The 16,784-nt window shown below is 41.8% G+C and overlaps 1 long non-coding RNA gene across 1 annotated transcript in view; it reads right to left on the bottom strand.

Annotated features, from left to right (window-relative positions):
* The window catches only part of LOC131278858 (uncharacterized), a 27,342-nt gene extending 10,761 nt beyond the window's left edge, over positions 1-16,581 (bottom strand). The window contains exon 1 of the long non-coding RNA XR_009186310.1: positions 16,030-16,581. This is a non-coding gene — a long non-coding RNA (uncharacterized lncRNA). The remainder of the gene's footprint in view (positions 1-16,029) is intronic.
* Between the last annotated feature and the right edge of the window lie 203 nt (positions 16,582-16,784).

Genomic DNA, 16,784 nt, shown 5'->3' on the forward strand with positions numbered 1-16,784 from the left:
TTGAGGTAGAATCTCATGTAATTATTGATGTGCATTTTCCTGATTCATTGTGATGGTCAACATCTTTTTATGTGATTATCGGTCACTTGTATATCTTCTTTGGAGAAAGGTCTAGTCAAGTCCTTTGCCCTCCTTTAATTGGGTTATTTATCCTTGGATTGAATTATTTATTCTGGATACTAATCCTTTGTTACATATGACTTGCAATATTTTCTCACATTCTGTGGGTTGCCTTTCCACTTTCTTCATAGTGTCTTTTAAAGCACAAAATTCTTAATTTTGATGACGTCTAGTGTATCTATTATTTCTTTGATTACTTGCACTTTAGGTGCCATAACCAAGAAATCATTGCATAATCCAAGGTCACAAAGATTTACACCTATGTTTTCTTCTGAGAGTTTTATAGTTTTAGCTGTTATATTCAAGTCTTTGATTCACTTCCTGTTTTGTTTTGTTTTTTATATGGCATGAGATAAGGGCCATCAGAATACCATGTTGTCCCAGAACAGTTTGTTGGAGAGACTGGTCTTTCCCCATTGAATAGTCTTGGCACTTTTGTCAGAATCAATTGACCCATAAATGTCAGGGTTGTTTTGTGCACTGCCATTTCTATTCCATTGATCTGTATGTCTGTCCTTAAGCCTGTACCACCAATGACTGTAACTTTGTGGTTGACTTTGAAACTGGTTATTGTGAGTCCTCCAACTTTGTTCTTTATTTTCAAGATTTTCTGGGCTATTCAGAGTTCCTCACATTTCTATATGAAATTGTAGGATCAGTTTGCTGATTTTTCTCAAAAAGTCAGCTGATAGGAATTGCTTTGACAGTATAAGGCTAAGGAAGCCCTCTCTATTCTTAGCTGGCTGATTGCGCTGTTCATGAAGGGGCATTGGATTTTGTAAAATGCTTTTGCTCCATCTACTGAGGCTGACCATGTGTGTTTTTTGTCCTTTATTCTATTGACATGGTGTATTACATTAATTGATTTTTGAAAGTCATTACCAACTTTGCATTTCTGGTATAAATCTAACTTGATTTATGATGTATAATCCTTTGTATGTTGCAGGATTCAGTTTGACAGTTTTATGCAGAGGATTTTTATGTCCATATATGTAAAATACATTGGTATGTATTTTTCTTATTAGGCTTTATCTGGTTCTCATATTAGGGTAATACTAGCCTCATAGAATGAGTTGGGGGATGTTTCCTGCTCTCCTGTTTTTAGAACAGTTTACAAAGAATTGGCGTTAATTCTTCTTTAAATGCATGGTAGTTTTCATCAGTGAAGTCTTCTGGGCCCAGATTTTTTGGGTGGATTTAAAAAATTTTTTTTGGATGTTTTTACTTTTTAGAGTTCTTTTCAGATAATCTATTTATCCTAGAGTCAAATTAAGTAGTTTTTATGTTTCAAGTAATCTGTTTCATTTTAAGATACGTATCATTTTGGCATACAGGTTTTCATAGTATTCCCTGTAATCGTTTTATGTAAGATTAAGAAATATCCCCTCTTTCATTTCTGAGTTTTGTAATTTGAGTATTTTCTTTTTTGTTGGGTCAACCAGACATAGATTTATTTATTTTGTTATTTGTTTTTAAACAACTGACTTGGTTTGTTCATTTTTGACATTGTTTTCCTATACTCTGCTTCTTTAATTTCTGCTCTGATCTTTATTATTCCCTTCCTTCTTCTTTCTTTGGTTTGAATTTGCTCTTCTTTGTGTCTTAGGTAGTCCATTAGGCTCTTGATGCTCCTCCATCTTCAGCTCTCAATTTCTCTCGAGGCACTGGCTTTAGCTGCCTTCTGTAAGTTTTGGTCGGTTGAGTCTTCATTTTCATTTACCTCAAAATGTTTTCCTAGAAACATTTTATTTCTATTTACATGGAGTTCAAGAGTCGGCAGAACAGATCCACAGGGATGGAAATCAGAGCGGAGCTTGCGTCGGGGCAGGGGGACGTCGATGGGAAAGGGTGAGGGACATGTCTTTCTCCTGAGCAGGAGGTGGCTACACTGCCAGGGGCCTTTTCAAAGCTCACAGAACCTCGCACTTCAGACCCGGTGCATTTCACTGTATGCAAATCATCCTTAAAATAAGTAACGCTGTGAGAAAAATAATCCCCAAACCAAACAAACCAGGCCAAGCACACACCCTTGGGAAGGCGCTTTGTGCTCCCGCTCCTGCCCTTGGGGCCACATTGGCCCCATCTCAATGCCCCCCCCAAACAGAGAAACAAGCAGGAAGCCTTGGAGAGCCGGGAGGCTCCTGTGCCCTCTGGAGGCGGGATGGCCTCTGGGCTGCCGGGCAAGGGTTTAGTGAGGAGAGGAAGGAGCAGGCGGCAGGGGCGCAGCGTCCCACCACGGTGCCCTGCGGGGAACGGCAGCCTGGCATCGGGCTGGCCCCCAGGCTTCAATGCCCCCCCCCACATGCTGTACAAGTGCCGTCATTTCCTGTTGCGTGGGCCAGAGTGGTGGGCAGCCCTCCACCTGCCTGCTGGTGGTTGTCCCTGGTTGCCAGGCGCTTGGGTTCCCAGTGGGGCAGTTTTCAGGGGTCGAGAGGATTGTGGCCCAGCAGCAGGGGACTGGCAAGCAGAGGCCACAGCCTGTCAATTCCAGCTCATCCTGGAGAAGCTGGGGGGGGGGAGGGCTTCGGTAGTGTTGCCTGAGGCTTGAGACAAAGGTCAGGTTGCACTGAGCTTCCTCCGGAGGTGTCATGGCAAATAGACTATATATTGTTTCATGGAAAACACTCAACTAATGGAGGAAAAAGACTGCCCAAAGATTTTTTTGTGCAAGTTTTTAAAAAATCTTAAAATTCACAACGAGCTTGGCCTGATTTCAAAAGCGTATGGCTAACTTGTGTCTCTGTCAATGAAGCCAACTCTGAACAAAGTAGACGCACTACATTTGGCAACAAGTAATAAAAGTTTGAACAAGTCCATCCCTGTTACTTGAGAATAAAATAGACCTTATCAAAGAAGAACTCAAGAAGGGCCCCCTAACCTTTTAACCATTTTTGGCTCATATTCAAAGGTGTCTAGTCCCTGGAGACAAACCAGAAGTCCCCCAGGGCTGCAAAAATAACTTAAAGCCCTCTTAGAACAACCTTAGATGCCACCCGTGGGTGGCTTTGGGGAAAATTCTGATCTTCAGGAAGTCCAGTCTGCTTTCCCAGGAAGTGAAGAAGGGAATGTAAGAGCAAGGGACCAAAATGAAGTGACCGCGATGCTTGACAGCTCCTTAATGCACAGAGGGAACAAGCTCTAGGGGTCAGTGTGCCTCGGGTCAGTGATGGGAACCTGCCGGAAATGACAGCAACCTCTGTCTGCGAGAAGGTACCTGGAGGGCAGCAACTTGGAAAATTGAATAGAGTGAGCCCGAAAGGGGAGACCACCTGAGCCATCACGCAAGCTGTTGAGTAGAAACTGCTTTATGAGCTCAGTGCGTCTTTAAAACCAGGAAAAGACAGGGAGTTACAAAATATCTGAAGAAAAGGCAATAAGCAAAGCATTTAACATTCCAATTTAACTGCGAACTCAACCAGCATCTCTAATTTTAAAAAATGGAGTCCGACAATGAAATTTTGAAACTTTGGTAAAAAATGCCAGTGCAACCTGAATTGTAGCCACAGGTCAGGAAATTCTACAGAAAATTGCATGAGGGGGAGATTAACCACTTAGGGCCCAAGAAGGCCTTTCCACAGGGTGTATAAACCCCTGAGAAGCCACAGAAGAATTAGAAGACAAGCGCTCCTTTTATCAAAGCCAAATCGCCTCTTAGGGGAAAAGAAATGAGGCAATTGCCCGGTGGCCCTGCCCAGTGAGAGAAAGCTCGGGGACGTAGAGAGAGCAAATGGACCCAGCAGACACGGAGCAGCTGGAGCCGGGTTTAAGTCCCTGCTGTTCCAGGGGCAGACCTTGAGATAAAAACCTCGAGGACACTGTGCTGAGTGAATAAGCCAGGCACAAAAGGGCAAACGTGTGATCTCCCTGGTATGAGACAATTAGAATAAGCAAACTCAGAGAGCCAGAATCTAGAATACAGGCGAGCCAGAGATAGCTTGGGGTTAGCGAACAGGGACTGATGCTTAATTTGTGCAGAGTGACACTTTAGGGTGATTGTAAAGGTTTGGAGATGGATGGCCGGGATGGTACACATTGTGAGGGTAATTAATAGCCCTGAATTATACAGGTGAATGCGGTTAAGATGGGAAACTTAAGGGTGTATATGTTAGAATAAGGATGAAAAGATAAAACATAGGACTATATAACACGGTGAACCCTATTGTAGACAATGGACTATAATTTATAGTGCAAGTATAATAATGTTCTTTCCTGGATTATAACAAATGCACAGCACTGTTACAAAGTGTTAATAATGGGGTGGTGTATAGGAAAAATACACCTAATATAAACTAAGGAGGTAGTTAATAGTACCATTTTAATAAGACTATTTTAATAAAATAGTTTTATTAAATACTGTTAAGTACTATTTTAATAAAATAGTATTTTAAATAGTATTTTATTAAATATTATTAAATAATAATATTAAATATTATTATTAATAATAATAATCAGTTGTAACAAAGGTACCACACCACTGCACAGTGCCAACAATAGGGGGTTATTTGGGTGTGCTGATTTTTTTTTACATGATTTTTCTGTAAACCTACAACTTCTCTAATTTACAAAAACAATTTTTTTTTTTTAATAGGACATACGGCCCTGGCGGTGTATTGGGTGTTTTAAGTGAGGTAATCCATGTAAATTACTTCACACATTGCCTAGAACATAGAATCTCTCAAAAAGTGCTGGCTACTAGTGTTAAAAAGTCAGGAAATTATTTAAAAAGTGCTATCATCAATTGTAACAAATGGTCCACCCGAGTGCAGGGTATTGGTCTAGGGAGATACGTGGGAATCCCGTGTTTTGTGCACGATTGTTCTGCAAACCCACAACTTTTCTAATTTAAAAACTGAAAACAAAGAACAAGAACGATGCCCTCCTGGCTCGCCCCTGCCCACGCCCTGCCGGCTCGCCTCGCCCCTGCTGGCTCGCCCCTGCCCACGCCCTGCCAGCTCGCCTCACCCCTGCTGACTCGCCTCTGTCCATGCTCTGCTGGCTCGCCTCGCCCCTGCAGCTCGCCCTTGCCCACGCCCTGCCGGCTCGCCTCACCCCTGCTGGCTCGCCCCTGCCCACGCCCTGCCAGCTCGCCTCACCCCTGCTGACTTGCCCCTGCCACGCCCTGCCAGCTCGCCTCACCCCTGCTGACTTGCCCCTGCCCATGCCCTGCTGGCTCACCTCGCCCCTGCTGGCTCGCCCCTGCCCACGCCCTGCCAGCTCGCCTTGCCCTTGCGGCTCGCCCCTGCCCATGCCCCACGAGGCTGAGCCCTCCAGCCGGCTGCTGTGGCTCTTCGTTCATCCCTGCGATGAGACCTGAGACGAGCCAACCCTTGCTGTCGCCTCGCTCCCACACGGTGCCACCCTACAAAGAAAGAATAAGTTATGCAGAAGACAGAACAGCTGAAATTGAAGAGAGAAAAGAACAGGGAGAAAAAAGAATGGAAAAAATTGAGCAGGGGTTCAGGGGGTTGAATGATAACATGAAATGCAACAACATACATGTCATGGCAGTTCCAGAAGAAGAAGAGAAGGGAAAAGGGGCAGAAAGAGTATGTGAGGAAATAATGGCAGAAAATTCACCAACTCTCATGAAAGAAATGAACTTACATGTCTAAGAAGCACAGTGTCCCCCTTAGACTTATATGTCTAAGAATAAATGCAAATAGACCTACTCCGAGACACATACTGCTCAGAATGTCAAATGTCAAAGATAAAAGAGAAACTTCTGAGAGCAGCAAGGGAGAAGCAAACCTTCACATACAAGGACACCCTGTAATACTTAGTGCTGATTTCTCATAGAAACCATGGAGGCAAGAAGACAGAGGTATGAAGCAATTAGGATACTGAAAGAGAAAAACTGTCAGTGAAGAATTCTTTATCCAGCAAAACTGTTCTTCAAATATGAAGGTGAATTTAAAATATTCACAAATGGGAAGCGGATGTGGCTCAAGCAATTGGGTTTCTACCTGCCATATGGGAGGTCCCAGGTTCGGTTCCTGGTGCCTCCTGGAGAAGGCAAGCTGGCGTGGCGACAGGCACAGTAAATTGACACAACAAAATGATGCAACAAAAGAGACACAAAGAGGAAAGACAATGAGAGACACAGCAAACAAGGGAGCTGAGGTGGCTCAAGCAATTGAGAGTCTCTCTTCCACATGGGAGGTCCTGGGTTTGGTTCCTGGTGCCTCCTAAAGAGAAGGCGAGTAGACACAGAGAGTACATAGCAAAAATGGACACAGAAAGCAGACAGCGACTGCAAACAATGATGTTGGGGGGTGGATGGGACAGGAGGATAAATTTTTAAAAAATCAAGTTTATAAAAATTAATAAATTATTCACAAATGAACAGAAATTAAGATAGTTTGTAAAACATAATCCACCACTGGAGGAAATGTTAAAGGGATCCTTATAGCCTAAAAGAAAAAGACAGGAGAGAGACTTGGAGGAGAGTATAGAAGACAAGAATAGCAGAAAGGATAACTAAAAGAGTAAAAAGACAGATGAAAATAAGATATGACATATGAAAACCAAAGAATAAAATGGTGGAAATAAATAATGCATTTACAATAACATCATTGAATGCGAATGGATTAAATTCCCCAATCAAAAGATCTAGACTGATAGAATGGATAAAAAACATGAGCCATCCATATGCTGCCTACAGATGACTCAGCTTAGACCCAGGGATACAAACCAGCTGAAAGTGAAAGGTGGGAAAAATATACTCCATGCAAACAGTAACCAAAAAAGTCAGGGGTAGCTATACAAATATTGGACAAAACAGACTTTAAATGCAAAAATGTTAGAAGAGATACAGAATGCCATTATATACTAATAAAAGGGACAATCCATCAGGCCATTATATATATATATATTTTAAATAAATTTTACTGATACATATTAATAAAGAATACAATTTTAATAAATCTCAATGTGCATTAATATTAATAAAAGGAACAATTTATATTAATAAAGGGACAATAAATATCTATGCAACTAATCAGGGTGCCCTAAAATACATGAGGAAAACCTTGGCAAAGCTGAAGGGAGAAATAGACATCTCTACAACACACCACTCACATCATTTAGATAGAACAACCTGACATAAGATCAACAAGAAAACAGAGAACTTGAAAAATATGATAAACGAGCTACATCTAACAGATGTATACAGAATGTTATATCCCAAACTCAGTGGGTTATCCATTCTTCTCAAGTGTTCATGGATCTTTCTCCAGGATAGACCACATATTAGATCACAATGCAGGTCTCAATAAATATAAAAAGACTGAAATTACACAAAGCACTTCCTCAGATCATCATGGAATGAAATTGGAAATTAATAATAGGAAAGCAAGAAAGTTGCACAAATGTGGAGGCTAAGCAACACACTGCTAAACAATCAGTGGTCAAAGAAAAAGTTGTAAGTGAAATTAGTAAATACAGCGAGATGAATGAAAACAAGAACACAACTTATCAAAATTTATCGGATACAGTGAAGGTAGTCCTGAGAGGGAAATTTATAGCCCCAAACTCCTATATTAAATAAGAAGAAAGAACTAAAACCAAATATTTAACTGAAAAACGGGAGGAATTTGAAAAAGAACAGCAAACCAACCCAAAGCAAGCAAAACAAAAGAAATAAGAAAGATTAGAACAGAAATAAATGAAATTGAGAACAAAAAAACAATAGAGAAATCAACAAAACTAAAAGCTGGTTCTTTGAGAAGACCCATAAAATTAACAACCCTCTAGCTAAACTCTTTAAGAAAAAAGAGAAAAGATGTAAATAAATAAAATCAGAAATGAAAGGGAGGAAGTTATGACTGACTCCACGGAAATAAAAAAGGGTCATAAGAAAATATTACAAGAAACTGTATGCCAACAAACCAGACAACCTAGATGAAATGGACAATTTCCTAGAAATGCACAAATAACCTACACTGTCGCTACAAGAAATACAAGAACTTAACAAACCAATCAAATTTAAAGAGATTGAATCCATCATCAAAAATCTCCCAGCAAAGAAAAGTCTAGCAAGCATTTCAAGAATTAACACCAATCCTGTTTAAACTCTTCCAAAACTGAAGAGAAGGGAAAATTACCCAACACATTTTACGAAGCCAATATTACATCATCCTAATAAGAGAAAGCCAGATAAAGACACTACAAGAAAAGAAAATCACAGACCAATCTCTCTAATAAACATAGATGCAAAAATTCTCAACAAAATACTTGCAAATAGAATCCAACAGCATAGCAAAAGACTTACACATCTTGACCAAGTGCAATTTATTCCTGGTATGCAAGGGTGATTCAACACAAGAAAATCAATTAGTGTAATATACCACATTAACAAATTGAAGGGAAAAAAAATCACCTGATCACCTTGATTGATGCAGAAAAGGCATTCAACAAAATCCAGCATACTTTCTTGATTAAAAACATTTTGAAAGATAGGAATAGAAGGAAAATTCCTCAATATGACTAAAGGCATATATGAAAAACCCACAGCCAACATCATATAGTACTCAATGGGGAAAAGTTGAAAGCTTTCTCCTAAGATCCAGAACAAGACAAGGATGCCAACTGTCACCATTGTTATTCAATATTGTGCAAGAAGTTCTAGCTAGAGCAAATAAACAAGAAAAAAAAAGGCATCCAAATAGGAAAAGAGGAAGTAAAACTCTCATTATTTGTGGATGACATGAGCCTATATTTAGAAAATTCTTTTTTTTGAGTGTTAAATATTATCGTTTTAATATAAATTATTAGCTAAGAATGAAAGCATTACTCAAAATATAAACTACACACTACTTGAAAATGGAAGTTTTTAGCTCTTTTTAAAAGTAGTCTTTTTTTTTTAAAGATTTTTTATTTATTTCTCCCCACCCCCATACCCTGTTGTCTGCTCTCTGTGTCCATTCACTATGTGTTCTTTGTCTGCTTGCATTCTTGTTAGCGGCACTGGGAATCTGTGTCTCTTTTTGTTGCATCATCTTGCTGTGTCAGCTCTCCATGTGTGTGGCGCCACTCCTGGGCAGGTGGCGCTGTTTTTGCATGGGGGCAGCTCTCCTTACAGGTCACACGTCTTGTGCATGGGGCTCCCCTACGTGGGGGATGCCCCTGTGTGGCATGGCACTCCTTGCATGCATCAGCACTACACATGGGCCAGCTCACTACACGGGTCAGGAGGCCCTGGGTTTGAATCTTAGACCTCCTATATGGTAAGAAGATGCTCTATCCATTGAGCCACATCTGCTTCCCACAGTCTTTTTTTAAAGACTCATTTTTTATGAGGGGCTTCAATGATTTCATTTAGTAATGAATGGATTTTTGTGCAAGTTTTTATTGTAGTTAATGTTAGCTAAACTTACTGGGACAATAATGATAAGACAGTTCCATATGTTTTCCTCTGATTCCTTAATTTTTGAGTAAATCCAGTTTTATAAAAATTTTTTGAATCATACAATATGTTACACAATATGTTTGGTTCATAGTAGTATAATCATATAGTATTTGTTCTTTTGTATCTGGCTTGCTTTGCTCAACATAATGTCCTCCAGGTTATTCCATGTTGTCACATGATTTAAGATTTCATTTCTTCTTACAGCTGCATAATATTCCATTGTGTGACGATACCATAGTTTGTTTGTCCATTCATGGGTTGATGGACACCTGGGTTGTTTCCAGCTTTTGGCAATTGTGAATAATGCTGCTATGAACATCAGTGTGCAGATGTCTGTTCATGTTTCTGCTCTCAGTTCTTCTGGATATATACCTAGTAATGATATTGCCAGGTCACATGGATAGTCTATATACACCTTCCTTAGGAACTTCCAAACAGTCCTCCACAGTGGCTGTACCATTCTACATACCCACCAACAGTGGATAAGCATATTCCAGTCTCTCCACCTCCTCTCTAACATTTACACTTTTTTGATATTTTAAATGTCTACCACAGAGCTACCTTGGCTAATAAACAAGTTCAGCAAAGTGGAGGGTATAAGATCAATACAGAAAATTCAGTAATATTTCTGCACATTAGTATTGAACAATCTGAGGAGGATATCAGGGGAAAAATTCCATTTACAATAGCAACAAAAAGACTCAAATATTTAATACCTACTGTATTAGTCAGCCAAAGGGGTGCTGATGCAAAATACCAGAAATCTGCTGGGTTTTATAAAGGGTATTTATTTGGGGTAGGAGCTTACAGATACCAGGCCATAAGCATAGGTTACATCCCTCACCAAAGTCTATTTCCAGGTGTTAGAGCAAGATGGCTGCCAACATCTGCCAGGGTACAAGCTTCCTGAGTTCCTTTCTTCCCAGGTCTTGCTTCTCTCTGGGCTCAGGGTTTCTCTCTTCCCAGGGCTTGCTTCTCTTTCCTCTGTGTTCTTACTTTCTGGGGATCCAGCTTAAGACTTCAGCATCAAACTCCAACATCAAAAATCCAACATTAAAAAAAAGATCTGGGAAGTGGACTTGGTCCAATGGTTAGGGCGTCCGTCTACCACATGGGAGGTCCGCGGTTCAAACCCCAGGCCTCCTTGACCCATATGGAGCTGGGTCATGTGCAGTGCTGATGTGCGCAAGGAGTGCCGTGCCATGCAGGGGTGTCCCTGTGTGGGGGAGCCCTGCGCTCAAGCAGTGTGCCCCGTACGGAGAGCCGCCCAGTGCGAAAGAAAATGCAGCCTGCCCAGGAATGGCACCACACACATGGAGAGCTGACACAACAAGATGATGCAACAAAAAGAAACACAGATTCCCATGCCACTGACAACAACAGAAGTGGACAAAGAAGATGCAGCAAATAGACACAGAGAGCAGACAACGGGGGGAGGATAAATAAATAAAATAAATAAATCTTTAAAAAAAAATCCAACTCTGTCCTTTGGCATGCCTTTTATCTTTGAGTCTCCACTCACCAAGGGGCAGGGACTGAACATCTTACTGATGTGGCCCAAGCAAAGCCCTAATCATAACTTTATCATGCCCAGGTTCGGACCAATTTATAAACATAGTATCTATTTTTGGAATTCACAACTATATCAAACTGCTACACTCCACCCTCTGAATTCCAAAAAGACATTACAACATTAAAAAAATGCTTAAATCAGTAACAATGCAAGTATTAAATCATATCACAATTAATTTAAAGAAATACAGTTTGTCATGGGGCAAAGTCCCATTTACTATAGACCCCTGAAAAATACAAAACAATTTATCTGCTTCCAATACACAAATGGACAGACAAAGGATAAACATTTTCATTACAATAAGGAGAAATTGGGAGGGAAACATGAGTCAGGGGTCCAGAACAGTTCAGTAAACCTGCAGGGTATCCTCCATTCAATTTCAGTCTGAGAGTCATTCTTAAGAGGATGGTTTCTTCTCCTTGGGGCCATATGGGAACCCACCCTTTCCACAGGTTTGTCCAATGGCCATTTTCTTGGTTCCACCCTTATCGAGCATCTGGGTGTCAACCAAGCTTCAGACCTCACCCCCAAGAGCAATGGTGTAATTGCCACACTTTACCCAATCTTTGGGTTAGAGTCTTAACCCCCCTACTACAGTGACGTGAAGACAACATTCCCCCTAACCTTTGGCATACAGGCTCAACCCTCTCAGAGCAATGAATTGACCACCTGGCCTTCCCTAATCCATGGGGGACAGGTCCACTCCTCTCAGACCTGCGGGGTACTGACCTTAACCACTCTAATCCTTGGGGAATGTGCCGTATCCTCTCCAGACCCTGGGGCAGCAAAATTCTCTAAGAATATCAGGCAGGAACATCCACTCTCTTCAACTGCTGGGGCAAAGTCACCCTCTCTGTGCACATGGATGGGGTTCCTCTCTTGGCCCAAGGTGATGTCTTAATTCCAGATCTCAGCTTCCATGGTTTTCCTCTTGAAGCAGTTTCTTCTTCAATCTCTCCTTTTCATGTCCCTTTTATTCCAGGCTGACAGTGGTTTTGTTCATACAGCTCTCTCAAAAAGTCTGTTGGTTTAACATACAGGAATCTGGAGTCCAAGCTATGACATAGTAAGACTTTCCACAAGTCTTTCTGACATAACTGTATCTTCAATCCTGATTTGCAAGTTCCAAGTTTAGTTAATTCCTCCAATGGGTCACTTTCTTTAGGAAGCTTGATTTCCAGAGGCTTGGAATTTCCAGAATCAGTTTCTGTTTTCTTTGTGCCTGCCAGTTCAGTCCTCAGCATATCTCTGTCATCTAGCATTTTGCTATAAGCTGCAAACAGAAGCCAAGCTGCATTCTCTGGGTTTACTTGGGAAATTTTTTCAGCTAAATGCCCAGGCTTACCATTTGCAAATTCTGCCTTCCATAAAACACCAGAAGTTAATCTTGCTAAGCTCTCTGCAACTTTAAAACATGGATCACCTTTCCTCCAGTTGCCAGTAATAGTTTCATCATTTACTTCTAAGGCATCATAAAAAGTCTCTTTAGCATTCATATTGCTGTCAGTATTCCCTTCAAAGCACTGTAGGTCTTTTCTTCCTAGCATCTCACAATTCCTCCAAAAAATACCCCTACCCATTTATAAAACCATTCCAGGATTTCCATAATTGCAAAAGCACTTCCCCGCTCCTCAGTACCAAATTCTGTATTAGTCAGCTAAAGGGGCGCTGATGCAAAATACCAGAAATCTGCTGGGCTTTATAAAGGGTATATATTTGGGGTAGGAGCTTACAGATAACAGGCCATAAGCATAGGTTACTTCCCTCACCAAGTTCTATTTCCATGTGTTGGAGAAAGATGACTGCTGAAGTCTGCCAGGGTTCAGGCTTCCTGAGTTCCTCTCCTCCCAGGTCTTGCTTCTCTCCAGGCTCAGTAAGTACTTGCTTCTTTCCTTTGTGAGCTTAGTTTCTGGGGCTCCAGCTTAAGACTTCAGCATCAAACTCCAACATCAAAACTCCACCATTAAAAAAAGCCCCAGCTCTGTCTTTGGCCATGCCTTTTGAGTCCCCATCCACCAAGGGGCCTGGACTCAATGCCCTACTGACATGGCCCAATCAAAGCCCTAATCATAACTTAATCATCCCAGGTTCAGACCAGTTTACAAACATAATCCAATATCTATTTTTTAAATTCATAACTACAGCGAACTGCTACACCTAGGAATCAATTTAACCAAAGAAGTAGAGGACCTATATACAGAAAACTACAAAACAATGCTAAAAGAAATCAATGAAGACCTAAACCAATGGAAAAACATTCCATGTTCATGGATTGGAAGACTAAATGTAGTGAAGATGTCAGTCTTACTCAGACTGCCTTATAGATAGATTTAATACAATACCAATCCAAATTCCAACAGCCTACTTTAGAGAAATAGAAAAGGTAATTACCAAATTCATTTGGAAGGGAAAGTATAGCCAAATAGCCAAAAGCATTCTAAAAAAGTATGGATATGAGAGGAATTTCACTGCCTGACCATGAAACATATTATAAAGCTACAGTGGTCAAAACAGCATGATACTGGCATAAAGGCAGACACATTGATCAGTGGGATAGAACTGACAGTTCAGAAATAAATCCTCACCCTATGGCCATCTGGTTTTTGACAAACCTACCAAGTCCGCCTTAACAGGACAAAACAGTCTCTTCAACAAATTGTGCTGGGAGAAGTGGAGAACGACATCCAAAATAATGAAGGAAGAATAAAGTAAAAAATGGATCAAAGATCTAAATATAAAAGCCAGGACCAAAAAACTACTAGAAGGAAATGGAGGGAAACATCCTAAAGATCTTGTAGTAGGTGGTGGTTTCTTGGACCTTACACTCAAAGCACAAGCAAGAAAAGAAAAAAATAGATAAATGGGACCTCCTCAAAATTAAACTTTTGTACCTCAAAGGACATTGTCAAAAGGGTGAGAAGGCAGCTGATTCAATGAGAGAAAATATCTGGAAATTATGTATCTGATAACAGTTTAATATCCATGATATAAAAAGATGTTACACCTCAACAATACAAACGACCTGATTAAAAAATGGGCAAAATACTTGAATAAATATTTGTCCAAAAAAGAAATACAAATGGCAAAAAAAAACACATGAAAAAATGTTCAACTTCACTATAGCGATTAGGGAGATGCAAATCAAAGCTAAAATGAGATACCATTTCACATCTATTAGAATGGCTACTACTAAAAAGAGAACTACAAGTGTTGAAGAGGATGTGGACAGATAGGAACACTTATTTACTATTGATGAGAATATAGAATGGTGCAGCTACTGTGGAGGACTGTTTGGCAGTTTCTAAAGAGGTTGAATATAGATTTGCCAGGCGACCCAGCAATACCACTATTAGGTATATATCCAGAAGAACTAAGCAGTGACATGAACAGACTGATGTTCATAGCGGCGTTATGCATGACTGCCAAAGCTGGAAACATCCCAGGTATAAATCAATTGATGAATGGATAAACAAACTGTGTTATAGTCACACAAATGATTATTAAGCAGCTGTAAGAAGAAATGCAGGCGTAAAGCATATGACAACATGGATGAACCTGGAGGACATTATGTTGAGTGAAGCAAGCCAGGTACAAAAGGACAAATACTCTATGATTGTGCTATATTGTGTAATTTCATAGAGTTAATAAGTTGAATAAGGGTCACCAGAAAATAGAATGAGGTTAGAAAATGAAAAGGTGAGGGTTAACTTGTGCAGAATTAGTAAAAATTATGTGTTCATCTTTTGAAATGAAAAGAATAGGTGAATGCTGAAACATAACGTTTATAACTAGCAGTACCATTATGTGTGTATGAAAGTGGCTTAAAGGGAAGTCTAAGGTTATATTACTACAAGGAAAGCTAAAAAATGTAACATGGAACTGTATAGCATAGTAAAACTGCATGTGAAATGAATATTGGTAAAATTGCACATATAAGACTGTTTTTCTTTGGAACTGAACAAATGTATGTTAATACTAAAAGACGTTAATATCAGACAAAAAAACCCACATTATGCTGACTGAAAGAAACCAAATACAAAGTACTACATCTTGTATGATTCCATTTATATAAAATATAAATTTAAATCAAATTATAAAAACCAAATTAGATTAGTGGTTATGAAGCACTGGGGAAGGACTGCTAAGGGGTGTAGAGTTTCTATTTTTGGAGTAATGAAATTGTTCTAAAATTTTTTGTGGTGATGACTGTACAACAGTGTGATTACACTAAAAGCCATTGATTATATAGATCATATGGTACATGAATATATCTCAATAAAACTGAATAAATAATTGTGCAAGAATAGCCAGAAATGGCAGCTATATGTACAGCAGGGGAAGCACATGGTGAGACTGAGAGGTGAAGATTTTCTTGTCTGTTTTTTATTATTATTGAAATAATAAAAATGCTCTAATAATGATTGAAGTGATGAATACACAACTATGCGATTATACCAAATATCATTGAGTGTATACTTTGGATGAATTGTATGCTTTATTAATACGTATTAATAAAACTAATTTGTTAAAAAAAACAAGTATACAGTAAGTTGTGTTTGTTTTGTAGTATTTTCTTTTGAAGAGTATTCACTACGTAGATAAGAAACACAGAGTGAGAATAAAATTTTCTAAATTATCAACGGGATAGGGCTAGAATCCAGGTCTCTTAAACTTGTTTGTGTGGGCTTTGAGTTCCACTCTGCCTTAAGCTGTGGGACCTTTACTTAGCCTCAGTTTCTCCTTCGGTAAAACCAGGGGATGAACCCAGAGCACTTCTCAGAGAGCAAGTGACTCGCGATCACCTGTGACACACCTGAGTGCAGGCCCGGGACCTCGCGCAGCCGCGCCCGGGTCTGTGGGGCTCGGGCCAGGGCGGGGCCTGAGTGGGGCCGCGGCCCGAGACTCACCTGAGCTCACCGCGGTGACTCACCTCGCTCCCAGCGCTCCCGCCCGGCCGTTCCCGGAGTCGCCGCTCCTCCTTCCTCGCAGGGTCACTCAGGCCGGAGCACCCTCTTGGGGCCTGGGATAAAGTAACTCTGCGGTGGGGAAGCAGAGCCAGAGGTCCCCAGGGGGTTCTGGCCTGGCCGCGCCAGGCTGTCTTCGAGTCGGGGTTCCCCTACAAAGCGGGGGTCCAGCAGGGCCAAGGGGAGCGGGCCCGGCAGCGGCGGCGGGAGGCACCGGGAAGGGCGGGCGGGGCCGGGGCCGGGCCGCGGGCGGGGGCGGGGGCGCGGGGCGGCCCCTTTCCTCCTCCGAGCCCGACGGGAGGGAGACAAAGCGGCGGCCGTCGGCTTCGGGCCTCGGGATCCTCCTGCGCTCGCTCTGCTCGCCGCTGGTACCTGTCTTCCCGCCTCCTTCGCGCGGGCGCGGGCTCCCGTGCGGGGCTCCGAGGGTCCTCGGGCCGGGGTGCCCGGAGCGGCGCCCCGCGGGCGCGCGGGGTACGGGCCCCCCCGCCGCCCCGCCCGGAGTCGGGCTGCGGGTGGGGCGCGGGTCGGGCCTCGGGCCTCCCCGCGCTTCCCCCTGCGTGGCCCCCGGCCCTGGCCGCGCGGGGCCCGCGCTTCCCGGCGCTCGGGAAGTTGAGGGGCCGAGCGGCTGGTGAAGAGAAAGCCGCAGGCCTCGCGCAGCTCCCGCGTATCCTCCGCGAAAAGTTTCTCCCGCTTTCTAAAGTTTGTTCGAGTGGACTTGGTG

The sequence above is a fragment of the Dasypus novemcinctus genome, chromosome 6 (genome assembly GCF_030445035.2).
Source record: "Dasypus novemcinctus isolate mDasNov1 chromosome 6, mDasNov1.1.hap2, whole genome shotgun sequence".
Taxonomy (NCBI): Eukaryota; Metazoa; Chordata; class Mammalia; order Cingulata; family Dasypodidae; genus Dasypus; species Dasypus novemcinctus.